The following is a 13,896-nucleotide window of genomic DNA, read 5'->3' on the forward strand; positions in this document are numbered from 1 at the left end:
GTAGTTCCTTGCTTGCGAGTACTTTGGATGAGTACTCACGGTTGCTTTCTCCCTCTTTTCCCTTTTCCCTTCTACCTGGTTGACGCAACCAGATGCTGGAGCCCTGGAGCCAGACGCCACCGCCGACGACGATCCCTACTACACTGGAGGTGCCTACTACTACGTGCAGCCCGCTGACGACGACCAGGAGTAGTTAGGAGGATCCCAGGCAGGAGGCCTGCGCCTCTTTCGATCTGTATTCCAGTTTGTGCTAGCCTTCTTAAGGCAAACTTGTTTAACTTATGTCTGTACTCAGATATTGTTGCTTCCGCTGACTCGTCTATGATCGAGCACTTGTATTCGAGCCCTCGAGGCCCCTGGCTTGTATTATGATGCTTGTATGACTTATTTTATTTGTAGAGTTGTGTTGTGATATCTTCCCATGAGTCCCTGATCTTGATCGTACACATTTGCGTGCATGATTAGTGTACGATTGAATCGGGGGCGTCACACCGGAGGTCCACCGACGTACCCCTTGCACCCATATATGCCTACGTACCCTAAAACTTCCAGAACAGAAGCTAGATCGGGAGTTCCGCCGCCGCAAGCCTCTGTAGCCACCAAAAACCTCTCAGGAGCCCTTCCCGGCACCCTGCCGGAGGGGGGATCCATCACCGGTGGCCATCTTCATCATCCCGGCGCTCTCCATGACGAGGAGGGAGTAGTTCACCCTCGGGGCTGAGGGTATGTACCAGTAGCCATGTGTTTGATCTCTCTCTCTCTCTCGTGTTCTCTCTCGTGTTCCCTCTATGGCACGATCTTGATGTATCCCGAGCTTTGCTATTGTAGTTGGATCTTATGATGTTTCTCCCCCTCTACTCTCTTGTGATGAATTGAGTTTCCCCTTTGAAGTTATCTTATCGGATTGAGTCTTTTATGAGAACACTTGATGTATGTCTTGCGATCCACTTGATGTATGTTTTGGTGATCAACTTGCGGGTTTCATGACATTGGGAACCTATGCATAGGGGTTGGCACACGTTCTTGACTCTCCGGTAGTAGCTTTGGGGCACTCTTTGAAGTACTTTTATGTTGGTTGGATGAATCTGAGATTGTGTGATGCATATCGTATAATCATGCCCACGGATACTTGAGGTGACAATGGAGTATCTAGGTGACATTAGGGTTTTGGTTGATTTGTGTCTTAAGGTGTTATTCTAGTACGAACTCTTTTATAGATCGATCCGAAAGAATAACTTTGAGGTGGTTTCGTACCCTACCATAATCTCTACATTTGTTCTCCGCTATTAGTGGCTTTGTAGTGACTCTTTGTTGCATGTTGAGGGCTTGTTATATGATATATCTATGTTATTATTGTTGAGAGAACTTGCACTAGTGAAAGTATGAACCCTAGGCCTTGTTTCCTATCATTGCAATACCGTTTACGCTCACTTTTACCACTTGTTACCTTGCTGTTTTTATTGTTTCAGATTACAAATACCTTTATCTACCATCTATTTTGCACTTGTATCACCATCTCTTCGCCGAACTAGTGCACCTATACCATTTGCCATTGTATTGGGTGTGTTGGGGACACAAGAGACTCTTTGTTATTTGGTTGCAGGGTTGTTTGAGAGAGACCATCTTCATCCTACGCCTCCTACGGATTAATAAACCTTAGGTCATCCACTTGAGGGAAATTTGCTACTGTCCTACAAACATGTGCACTTGTAGGCCCAACAACGTCTACAAGAAGAAGGTTGTGTAGTAGACATCAAGCTCTTTTTTGGCGCCGTTGCCGGGGAGGCTAGGTAAAGGGTACTCACACTTCGTCAACTAAGCTCTTTTTTTGGCGTGGTGAGTGCTTGAAGGTATATCTTTAGATCTTGCAATCGAATCTTTTTGTTTCTTGTTTTATCACTAGTTTAGTTTATAAAAGAAAACTACAAAAAAATGGAATTGAGTTTGTCTCATACGCTTCATCTTTTTAATATCTTTCGTGAGAATGATGGAAAGGAAAATTGTGCTCAAGTGCTAGAAGAAGAATTACATAGAATACTTGGCATAAAATATGTGAATGATGAGCATGATTGCAATGTTGTTAGTATGAATTCCCTGAATACCCATGATGCTAATGATATGCAAAGCCACAAGCTTGGGGAAGCTATGTTTGATGGAGATGATATTTTTTGTCCCCCAAGCTTAGATGAGCAAATTCACTATGATGAAAGCATTCCTCCTATCTATGATGATTATTGTGATGACACGTATGCTTTAAAGAATAATGATAACCATGAAAAGTGTCATCTTGATCTTGATTTTCAATCACATGATAGTTATTTTGTTGAGTTTGCTCCCACTACTATTCATGAGAAGAAATTTGCTTATGTTGAGAGTAGTAAATTTTCTATGCTTGTAGATCATGAAAAGAATGGTTTAGGTGCTGGTTATATTGTTGAATTCATTCATTATGATACTGAAAATTATTATGAGAGAGGAACATATGCTTGTAGGAATTGCAATAATATCAAGTTTCCTTTCTATGTGCTGAAAATCTTGAAGTTATGCTTGTTTTGCCATCCTATGATAGTTGATTATTGTTCCCTTAAGTTGTTTGCTCACAAAATCCCTATGCATAGGAAGTGGGTTAGACTTAAATGTGCTAGTCATATGCTTCATGATGCTCCCGTTATGTTTCAATTCTTATCTTTTATGTGAGCATCATTGTCATCATCATGCCTAGCTAAAAAGGCATTAAAGAAAAGCGCTTGTTGGGAGACAACCCAATATTTATCCTTACTGTTTTTGTGTGTAAACATGATTAAGCTACTGTAGTAATCATGTTTTATAGCTTTTGTTTCAATAAAGTGCCAAGTAGAACCTTTGGGAAGACTTGGGTGAAGTTTAAATGATCTTGTTGTAAAAAACAGAAACTTTTGCGCTCACGCGAATAGCTGCCATTTTTTTATTGAAGAGTGCTTTTAGGTTTATTCTTTTTTAAGATGATTAATAGACAAATTCCTCAGGTCTAGCAATTTATTTCATGATTTTTGGGGTTTCAGAAGTATACGTTTGATACAGATTACTACAGACTGTTCTGTTTTTGACAGATTCTGTTTTCATTGTGTTGTTTGCTTATTTTGATGCATCTATGGCTAGTATTAAGTGGTATGAACCATAGAGATGTTAGAATACAGTAGATATTACACCAATATGAATTTATAATGAGTTCATTACAGTACCTAAGTGGTGGTTTTATTTTCTTCTACTAACGGAGCTTACGAGTTTTGTGTTAAGTTTTGTGTGGTTGAAGTTTTCAAGTTTTGGGTAAAGATTCGATGGACTATGGAATAAGGAGTGGCAAGAGCCTAAGCTTGGGGATTCACATGGCACCCCAAAGATAATCCAAGGACATCAAAAAGTTAAAGCTTGGGGATGCCCCGGAAGGCATCCCCTCTTTCGTCTTCGTTCATCGGTAACTTCACTTGGAGCTATATTTTTATTCACCACATGATATGTGTTTTGCTTGGAGCATCATTTTCTCTTGTTAGTTTTTTTCTTGCCGTTAGTTAGAATAATGTTTTGCATCTTTGGTTTCAATAAAAAAAGTCAAGGATAGCCTTTGCCATGCTTATTTTGCTAGTATACATGTTGCTGTTTGAAAACAGAAAGTTCACCGCAGTTGCAAAAAATCCCTAGGAAAGTCAGAGAATGGTATAACGTTCAATCTTTTTTAATATTAAGCTCTGATAAATTATTACAGTGGGAATTTTAGTTCATAATTTTTGGAGTCAGGGAAGTATTGTTACTCTTGCATTCTTTACAGACTGTACTGTTTTGGCAGATTGCTGTTATGTTTGCATTGTTTGCATATGTTTGCTTGTTTAATGATTCTATTTGAGGATAGGAGTATTAAATATACAGAGGCATTTAGTATGCAATATTGAATAATAATTTTAGTGATTTGTTACAGTAGAAGATGATAAGGTTTTGCATTGGTTTATACTAACCTATCTCACGAGTTCTTGTTGAGTTTGTTGTGAATGAAGCTTTTTGATAAAAAGAAGAGAAACCATGATATGAGAGGAATTAAGGAGACATAAAAGTTCAAGCTTGGGGATGCCCAAGGCACCCCAAGATAATATTTCAAGAAGTCTCAAGCATCTAAGCTTGGGGATGCCCCGGTAGGCATCCCACCTTTCTTCTTCGGCAATCATCGGTTAGTATCGGTTGAACCTAAGTCTTTGCTTCTTCACATGAGTTGTGCTATCCTTGCATTTTCATTTATTTTATTTTTCTTGCTGAATAAGATACCAAGATCTGAAATTCTTTAATGAGAGAGAGTCTTCACATAGTTGCATAATTATTTAGCTACTCATTGATCTTCACTTATATCTTTCAGAGTAGTTTGTCGTTTGCTCTAGTACCTCACTTATATCTTTAGAGCACGGTGGTGGATTTGTTTTAAAGAAACTATTGATCTCTCATGCTTCACTTAGATTATTTTGAGAGTTTTTAATAGCATGGTAATTTGCTTAACATTAATATACTTGGTATTCAAGATATGTGAAACTTTCTTTTGAGTGCGTTGTACTAAGATAAGTTTGATGCTTGATAATTGTTTTGAGATATGGAGGTGATAATATCAAAGCAATGCTAGTTGGGGTGATTATGAATTTAAAGAATGCTTGTGTTGAAGTTTGTGATTCCCGTAGCATGCACGTATGGTGAACCGCTTTGTGATGAAGTCGGAGCACAATTTTATTTATTGATTGTCTTCCTTATGAGTGGCAGTCGGGGACGAGCGATGGTCTTTTCCTACCAATCTATCCCCCTAGGAGTATGTAGTGCTTTGGTTTTTTATGACTTCTAAATTTTTGCAACAAGTGCATGAGTTCTTATGACTAATGTTGAGTCCATGGATTATACGCACTCTCATCCTTCCACCATTGCTAGCCTTTCTAATACCGCGCACTTTTCGTCGGTATCATACACCCACCATATACCTTCCTCAAAACAGACACCATACCTACCTATCATGGCATTTCATAGCCATTCCGAGATATATTGCCCTGCAACTTTCCACCGTTCCGTTCATATGACACACATTACTTTTGTCATATTGCTTTTTGCATGAACATGTAGTTGACAGTGTATTTGTGGCAAGGCCACCTTCATAATTTTCATACATGTCGCTCTTGATTCATTGCATATCCCGGTACACCGCCGGAGGCATTCATATAGAGTCATATTTTGTTCTAAGTATCGAGTTGTAATTGTTGAGTTGTAAGAAAAATAAAAGTGTGATGATCATCATTACCCAGTGAGGAAAGGATGATGGAGACTATGATTCCCCCATAAGTCGAGATGAGACTCCGGACGGAAAAAAAAGAGTGGCCAAAAAAAGAGAAAAGGCCAAATAAAAAATGAGAGAAAAAGAGAGAAGGGACAATGCTACTATCCTTTTTCCACACTTGTGCTTCAAAGTAGCACCATGATCTTCATGATAGAGAGTCTCATATGTTGTCACTTTCATATACTAGTGGGAATTTTTCATTATAGAACTTGGCTTGTATATTCCAATGATGGGCTTCCTCAAAAGTGCCCTAGGTCTTCATGAGCAAGCAAGTTGGATGCACGCCCACTTAGTTTCTTTTGTTGAGCTTTCATATACTTATAGCTCTAGTGCATCCGTTGCATGGCAATCCCTACTCACTCACATTGATATCTATTAATGGGTATCTCCATAGCCCATTGATACGCCTAGTTGATGTGAGACTATCTTCTCCTTTTTGTCTTCTCCACAACCACCATTCTATTCCACATATAGTGCTATGTCCATGGCTCACGCTCATGTATTGCGTGAAAGTTGAAAAAGGTTGAGATTACTAAAGTATGAAACAATTGCTTGGCTCGTCATCGGGGTTGTGCATGATTAAATACTTTGTCTGATGAAGATAGAGCTTAGCCAGACTATATGATTTTGTAGGGATAACTTTCTTTGGCCATGCTATTTTGAGAAGACATGATTGCTGTGATTTGTATGCTTGAAGTATTATTACTTTTATGTCAATATGAACTTTTGTCTTGAATCTTTCGGATCTGAATATTCATACCACAATTAAGAAGATTTACATTGAAATTATGCCAAAGTATCACTCCGCATCAAAAATTCTTTTTTATCATTTACCTACTCGAGGACGAGCAGGAATTAAGCTTGGGGATGCTTGATACGTCTCCAACGTATCTATTATTTTTTATTGCTCCATGCTACTTTATCTACTGTTTTAGGCAATATTGGGCTTTATTATCCACTTTTATATTATTTTTGGGACTAACCTATTAACCGAAGGCCCAACCCAGATTTGTTGTTTTATGCCTATTTCAGTGTTTCGAGGAAAATGAATATCAGACGGAGTCAAAACGGAACGAAATCAACTGGAGAAGTTAATTTTGGAAGGAAACCCACCTGATGGACTTGGAGTGCACATCAGGGGAGTCCCGGGCTGCCCATGAGGGTGGGGGGCACTCCCCCTGGGCGCGCCCCCTGCCTTGTGAGCACCCCGGAGGTCCACCGACGTACCCCTTGCACCCATATATACCTACGTACCCTAAAACTTCCAGAACAGAAGCTAGATCAGGAGTTTCGTCGCCACAAGCCTCTGTAGCCACCAAAAACCTCTCGGGAGCCCTTCCCGGCACCCTGCCGGAGGGGGCATCCATCACCGGTGGCCATCTTCATCATCCCGACGCTCTCCATGACGAGAAGGGAGTAGTTCACCCTCGGGGCTGAGGGTATGTACTAGTAGCTATGTGTTTGATCTCTCTCTCTCTCGTGTTCCCTCTATGGCACGATCTTGATGTATCTCGAGCTTTGCTATTGTAGTTGGATCTTATGATGTTTCTCCCCCTCTACTCTCTTGTGATGAATTGAGTTTCCCCTTTGAAGTTATCTTATCGGATTGAGTCTTTTATGAGAACACTTGATGTATGTCTTGCGATCCACTTGATGTATGTTTTGGTGATCAACTTGCGGGTTTCGTGACATTGGGAACCTATGCATAGGGGTTGGCACACGCTCTTGACTCTCCGGTAGTAGCTTTGGGGCACTCTTTGAAGTACTTTTATGTTGGTTGGATGAATCTGAGATTGTGTGATGCATATCGTATAATCATGCCCACGGATACTTGAGGTGAACATGGAGTATCTAGGTGACATTAGGGTTTTGGTTAATTTGTGTCTTAAGGTGTTATTCTAGTACGAACTCTTTTATAGATCGATCCAAAAGAATAACTTTGAGGTGGTTTCGCACCCTACCATAATCTCTATGTTTGTTCTCCGCTATTAGTGGCTTTGGAGTGACTCTTTGTTGCATGTTGAGGGCTTGTTATATGATCTATCTATGTTATTATTGTTGAGAGAACTTGCACTAGTGAAAGTATGAACCCTAGGCCTTGTTTCCTATCATTGCAATACCGTTTACGCTCACTTTTACCACTTGTTACCTTGCTATTTTTATTATTTCAGATTACAAATACCTTTATCTACCATCTATTTTGCACTTGTATCACCATCTCTTCGCCGAACTAGTGCACCTATACAATTTGCCATTGTATTGGGTGTGTTGGGGACACAAGAGACTCTTTGTTATTTGGTTGTAGGGTTGTTTGAGAGAGACCATCTTCATCCTATGCCTCCTACGGATTGATAAACCTTAGGTCATCCACTTGAGGGAAATTTGCTACTGTCCTACAAACTTGTGCACTTGCAGGCCCAACAACGTCTACAAGAAGAAGGTTGTGTAGTAGACATCATCGACCACTAGTGCTTGCCTCCCGAGGGTGGCTACACGAGCAGGATGGTCAGACTGGTCGAATTTGATGGCTGTCTGAGACCATTTCAGGTATGTGGCCGTCGCCGCCGGAGCGACCATATTCACTTCTCTGTTGATGACTTTCAATCGACTCTTGCTCTCAACGTCAGGAAAAATCATCAGGGTTGAATTGACTTTGGGATAACCATCGTCTTCTTCTTCATCCTCGTCTCTGTCCGACTCCTTTCATTTTTCACTGGGTTAATCTCCTTGGAACTGTTGGATCAGGAGCCGACACTGTCGAGTGGTATGTTTAGGGTAAATCAGATTCTCCTCTTCGTCCTTCTTCGTGTGGATGTGACATAGTAAATCCAACACATCATTTCCCGCCTGATCTTTCACCTTCTTAGGGGGCCAGGGCCCCTTAGGCTTTCCCTTGAACTTTCCTTGAGCCACCGCTGCGATCTCGCCGGGTGCTGTGGGCTCGGCCTTACGCTTCTGTTTCCGATTGGAATTACCTCCACCGATCTCTTGGCCGACTGGCTTGCTCTTTCCGCTACGGAGTCGGTCCTCTTCTTCTCCGTTAGCGTACCGGGTGGCTATTTCCATCATCCGAGTCAGATTCATATCACCAGTTCGACCAAACTTTAGGACTAAATCTCGGTATTTGATGCCCTCTTTGAAGGTGCACACTGCTTGATGCTCTGATACATTCTCGACAGTGTGATGCAAAGTGGACCACCTCTGAATGAAATCTCTCAAGGTCTCAGTCGGCTTCTGCACACAATGCTGCAACTCGGTCAATCCCGCTGGTCGTTTGCAAGTGCCTTTGAAAGTTCTGACGAACACTCGAGCCAGCTCTTCCCAACTATATATACTGCTCGGAGCTAACTGAGTCAACCACGCTCGGTCTGACCCTTCCAACATCAGAGGGAGATGTTTCATTGCAACTTCATCGTTTCCGCCGCCAATCCGCACAGCCACTCGGTAATCCTCAAGCCAAGTTTCAGGCTTGGACTCTCCGGTGAACTTACTGACTCCGGATGCCAACCTGAAGTTGGAAGGAATCACCGCTGCCCTGATGGCCCTGCTGAAACACTCCGGACCGGACACATGCACTTTGCTGCCACTTGGACGATCTCTGCGGGGGTCTTCTCTGTGCACCCTGTTCCGGTCGACCATGCCTTGAATGAGGATGGACCTTGCGTCGAAGCCTGGTTCTCTTGGGTCTACTGAGGCTCTGTGCTCGCCACCGTGACGGCGTCTGTCATCGTTCCGCCGAGGCACATATGACGCACTCTTCAGAGGAGGCATGGGTCCCCGACGACGATTGTCGCGGTCGAGTGGATGCTCATACTGTCCACGGCCCTCACGTCGCGGGGGCGATCTTGGGCTGTGGGCCGACTGAACCATGTGCTCTACAACGGATCTGTTGTGAATCCTATTCCGCGACTGAGATACTGCTGTGTTTTGCTCTCCTGCTGCCCGGAGCAAGGCCCGGATCTGCATAAGCCCTCTGCCAGTCTCTGACTGGGAAGGTTGGATTGACTCTGCTATTCGGGCCGTAGCTGTGAGGTTCTGAATCGGAGTACGATATACCTTAGGCGGAGGCGGAAAAAGTTGTCGTCGACTGGACTCATGGATCCGCTCCTGAGCGCGCTCGTCGAGAGCACACTGAAGGTTGTCCAGTCGAGTGCGCTCAGCCAAATTAGCTAGGCGCACCTTCTCCAAGGCCTGAGCCTCGGGCGTTTCTCCAACGATGGGCGTGTGGAGTGCATCCATGTTGCGGCGACGAAGTTCTGCCCTCTGCTATGATGAGAGGGGTTCAGGTTGGTATTCCTCGTGGACGCGCGATGGATCGCCGCCCCCGTCTCCGCTGTCCTCACGGCGGAAACCGGGCGGGCTGTGAGGTCCGTCGACCATCAAGACTTCAGCCGCAGGGTCGTTGCTATCACACTCGGATGCGGTCTCCGCGGAGCCAGTCGACAGATCGAACAGGCCGTGGAGAGTTTCGTTGGGCTCGTTTGTCGCGCCTTGATGGGTGGCCGAACGCCGAGCCACCACGTGCTTCACCCACCGCTGAAGCCGCGATCGACCGGATCGCTTGCGGCGGCGAACAGCGGGGAGTGAAAACACCGCCGGAGCCGATTGATACTGAGTTGACGGCTGTCGGAGGAGTACGCCGCGAATGCACGCGCGGAAGTGCGTCGCCCCTCGGACGGAGAGCGCCTCAACGTCCAGGGGAGCTTCTTGAAGCCATGCAGAGTCGTCGTCGATGAAAACGAGCGCGCCGAGACGGATCTCGCGGCCCTCAGCCAATCCGCCGCCGGAAACCATGATGATGACGATCGGTAAAACTTGCAACTTCACCACCAAGCCGCTAAGATACCTGTCCCAAGGTGGGCGCCAACTGTCGTTGTCCTAAGACTGACAGTAGAAAGGGGGGTAGGTATGGAGAGACAAGATCTCAGCTATGGTGAAGGTGTACACACGAGGTTTACGAGTTCAGGCCCTTCACAGTGGAAGTAACAGCTCTACGTCTCGGTTCCCGGAGGCGGTCGATTGGATTTTGTGTGTTGTATTACAGGGGGTGCGAACCCTTGTCCTAGAGGAGGGGGTGGCTTATATAGAGTGCGCCAGGACCCCAGCCATCCTCCATTACAAGGGGCTTAATGTACATAAAGTAGAGGCGTTATAGGTAACACCAGCCTTAAGTGCTCTTAATGACCTTAAAGACCATAGAGTGAGCGCCTGTCCGTTGCCACACCGAGCGACTCCTGGTCTTCAATAGGTCGAGTGGCTCTCTGTATGGTCGAGTGTCGGTAGGGAAGAAAACCTCCGAGTGACACGATTGTCGAGTGGATTGCACTCGACATCTTCGACTGGTGGTCTCCTGTTGTCTCTTGGTCCTTTTATCTTCTAGGATAGTGACCTTGGGTAGGACGTATAGGCCAGGCCTATGACCCTACCCCAGGTATGTATCCTCATCAGTCGCCCCCGTGGAAATGGAAGCCACACTCACGCCGGACTTCAAGGATGTGGCCTTGTCCCGCATCCAGGATAGACATGCATTCATTGAATGCATTGCGATGGAAGTCGACGCAGTTGAAGCCTCCCCCGCCTACGAGGTCACTTCCAAGAGAAAGAAGAGCTCGTAGTTCAAAGAATCAATGCGAATTTGTTAAGGTTGTTAAACTCCTGGTTGTTTCTTTGAATCCATTTTGTAAATCTAAAATTTAAATCCTAGCGTAAACTGATGTTGAAATCTGTTAACGAAAAACTTCCATGTCGAGGAATTAAATCGAGCTGATGTATGAATAACAAGTGGGACTCACATGTAGGAATAGGAATGGAGGCCAGACTATGGCAAATCTGTATTTGCGTACAACCACTGGAACCTCCATATCTCATATGGCTGTCGCCGATATGGCAAATCTGCTAGAGTTGCCCTTAGTTGTTTGGGTTTGGTGAGTGGACATCATGACTTTGGCAACAATGGTGGCTACAACGAATGTGTGTGCTCCAAATCCTCCCTTTGATGTGTCGGCTTCCTTTCTCGTCAACGACAGATCTGGGAGTTTGTGTGCGTACCTGAATCCTGGATCCAGGTGCATGTTTTAGTCCCCCAAGCAAGGCTTCCGAGATTGCAGCAACATTGTTGAAGTGAGATTCGATTATAAGGTCAAAGGTGCACCGTTGAACCGATGGATTGACAAAGAAACAATAAGACCTAAGAGCATCTCCAGCCGTTGACCCCCCAAGAGGCGCTAAATATCGCCCCCTGGGGGTGCATCGGCGCTAAACCGGGCGCTGGAGCGTGATGCCACCCAGTCGCGGCGCCCACGGTTTTTTGAAAATTTGAATTACGGCACAAACATGGCGTAAATTCAAACAAACTTCGGTGAGTTCGTTCATATTTAAAAATATTTTACAAAAAAGAAAAATAACTAGTAGGCTACTCCTCGCCGTCTCCCTCGCCGCTCCTCGCCGCCCGCCGCCCTTGCAGTTCTACATGCCGAGGAGGCTGTAGAACCGCGTGTAGTCGCCACCATCGTCATCGTCGTCATCGTCGTCGTCGTCGTCGCCTCCGTCGCGGCCGCCGTCCCTGCTGCAACCCTCCCCGGTTGGCGCGGCGGGTTGGACGGTCCGGGGGCGTCCTCGTCGCCGCCGCTGTCGAGGATCACGACGCCGTGCTCGTCCTCGCGCCCACGTTTGCGGACGGCTATCTCCTCCAGGGCCTGGCGCTGCCGGACCATCTCGTCGCGGAGGTAGTCATCTCGCGCCCACTTTAGGGCCTCCTCGTCGGAGAAGCCGCGCCGGGCGATCTCCTCGTACTTCGCGGGGAGGCCGGGCTCCGGCTTGGGCGTGACGAGGACGAGGCGGCCAGAGGGGGGGGGGGGCGGAATCGCCGATGCGGACGCCGGAGCTGCGGGTGCGCCCGCTGACAGGCGTGTCCTGGGGTTCCGGCTTGACGGGGCGGAGGCAGGGGGAGCCGGACGAGCGGTCGAACGAGGAGGAGGACGCCCCAGGATGCTACATGCGCCTCGGCGTCCAGGAACTCCCACGTCGGCGAGAGAAGGACAGGGGAGCGGGGTACTCCAGCCTCGGTGTGTTGCCGCCTTCGATGTACTCGAGGACAACCTCCAGCGTGCGGCCGGGCACGCCCCACCATCGGCGTCGCCCCTCGGAGTTGAGCCTTCCGGAGGGCACGACGTTGTTCGTGGACTCGAGCTGTTCGGTGTGGCGGCGGCGGAAGTAAGGCTCCCAGAGCGGGCTGTCGGGGACGTACCGCGGTCCTTCCCTCACCGCCCGCGGCAGGGAGGCGCGGATACGCGCGATCTCCACATGCCGCGCCGCTCCGGTGGGTGGGGGTGGTACAAGGACGCCCCAGCGCTGATTCTCCATGCCCCAGGCACCCGCATGTCCGGCGGGGCCGGGTACTCAGGCTCGAAGAGGAGCCGAGTTTCGTCCTCGTGAAGGTGGCCGCGGCCAAAGCCGTTCACCGCCGCGCCGTCACCGGGGAAGCGCTCGGCCATGCTTGGAACTGGAGACGGCGGGAGGAGAGGGAGGAAGGGGGAGAAATGGTGCGTCGGTGGTGGAGGCTCTGTGCGTGTCTCTGGCGCACTGGGGTCAACTTATATAGGCGGACGCGCCACGTACGTGTGGCCGCTGCGTGTATGCGTGGCAGGCGAGGGGACGCGCGTCGCCCGGTCTTCAATGCGCCGTCCGTGAGGCATCAATAGAGGCTGACCGGCGCGGCAGCGCGCGGCGTCTTTGGCATTGATTCGTCGTGGGAAACGAGGCGATGAGGACGACGAAGCGGCGAGAAGAGAAGCGAGTCGCTGACACGGCTGGCCCGCGGCTCTTTCGCGCCAAAAATGATTCACCCGGCGCCCCCGAGCGCCCCCCAGCGCGCCGGGTTTGGGTTGGGTCTGCCGACGCCAATTTCGGCCCGAGCCGGCAAAAATGGGCATCTGGGGGCGTGACTGGGCCGATTTTTTGACCTAGCCGGCGGCCGAAAAGTCGACTAGGGAGTCTTATTGGGCGCGCGGCTGGAGATGCTCTAAAGGGTGCACCGTTGAACCCATCACCACCTTTCTTCTCTATGTCATGGACCCTTACAGATCCAAGTCATTGGTGCTTCTTGACGGAGTTTGGTGACTTTTGCCGGGTACTTGTGTGGATTGTTAATCTAATGTCCCGATGGTGGCATTTTTCGGCGTGCCGGCAACATGTGCGTCCGAGATGAATAAGGTGGATGATTTTCCAAGGATCATATTGTGTTTTTAATTCCTTCCAATAATGCTTGCTATCTAATCCGAGCCCTAATTCTTCCGGAGAAAGATAGGACATTTTTCTCCTCTCCTTTTCTCTCGCATCCGCACCACACAAATTGCTAAATTGCTAGGGGGGAGAATATATTCAGCCTGGACGCAACGCAAGTGCAAATCGGCCGCACCTAAAAAGCGACGTAAGCTGCCAAAAACAAGCTCGGCAAGATCGATACGCTGTTCTTTGACACACCACAAAATGTCAAGCCCAAACCGGATGTGCATTCATACCGTCTACGAAGCCAAGACAACAAAAACGTATATATTCTCCCT

The sequence above is a fragment of the Triticum aestivum genome, chromosome 6B (assembly GCF_018294505.1).
Source record: "Triticum aestivum cultivar Chinese Spring chromosome 6B, IWGSC CS RefSeq v2.1, whole genome shotgun sequence".
NCBI lineage: Eukaryota > Viridiplantae > Streptophyta > Magnoliopsida > Poales > Poaceae > Triticum > Triticum aestivum.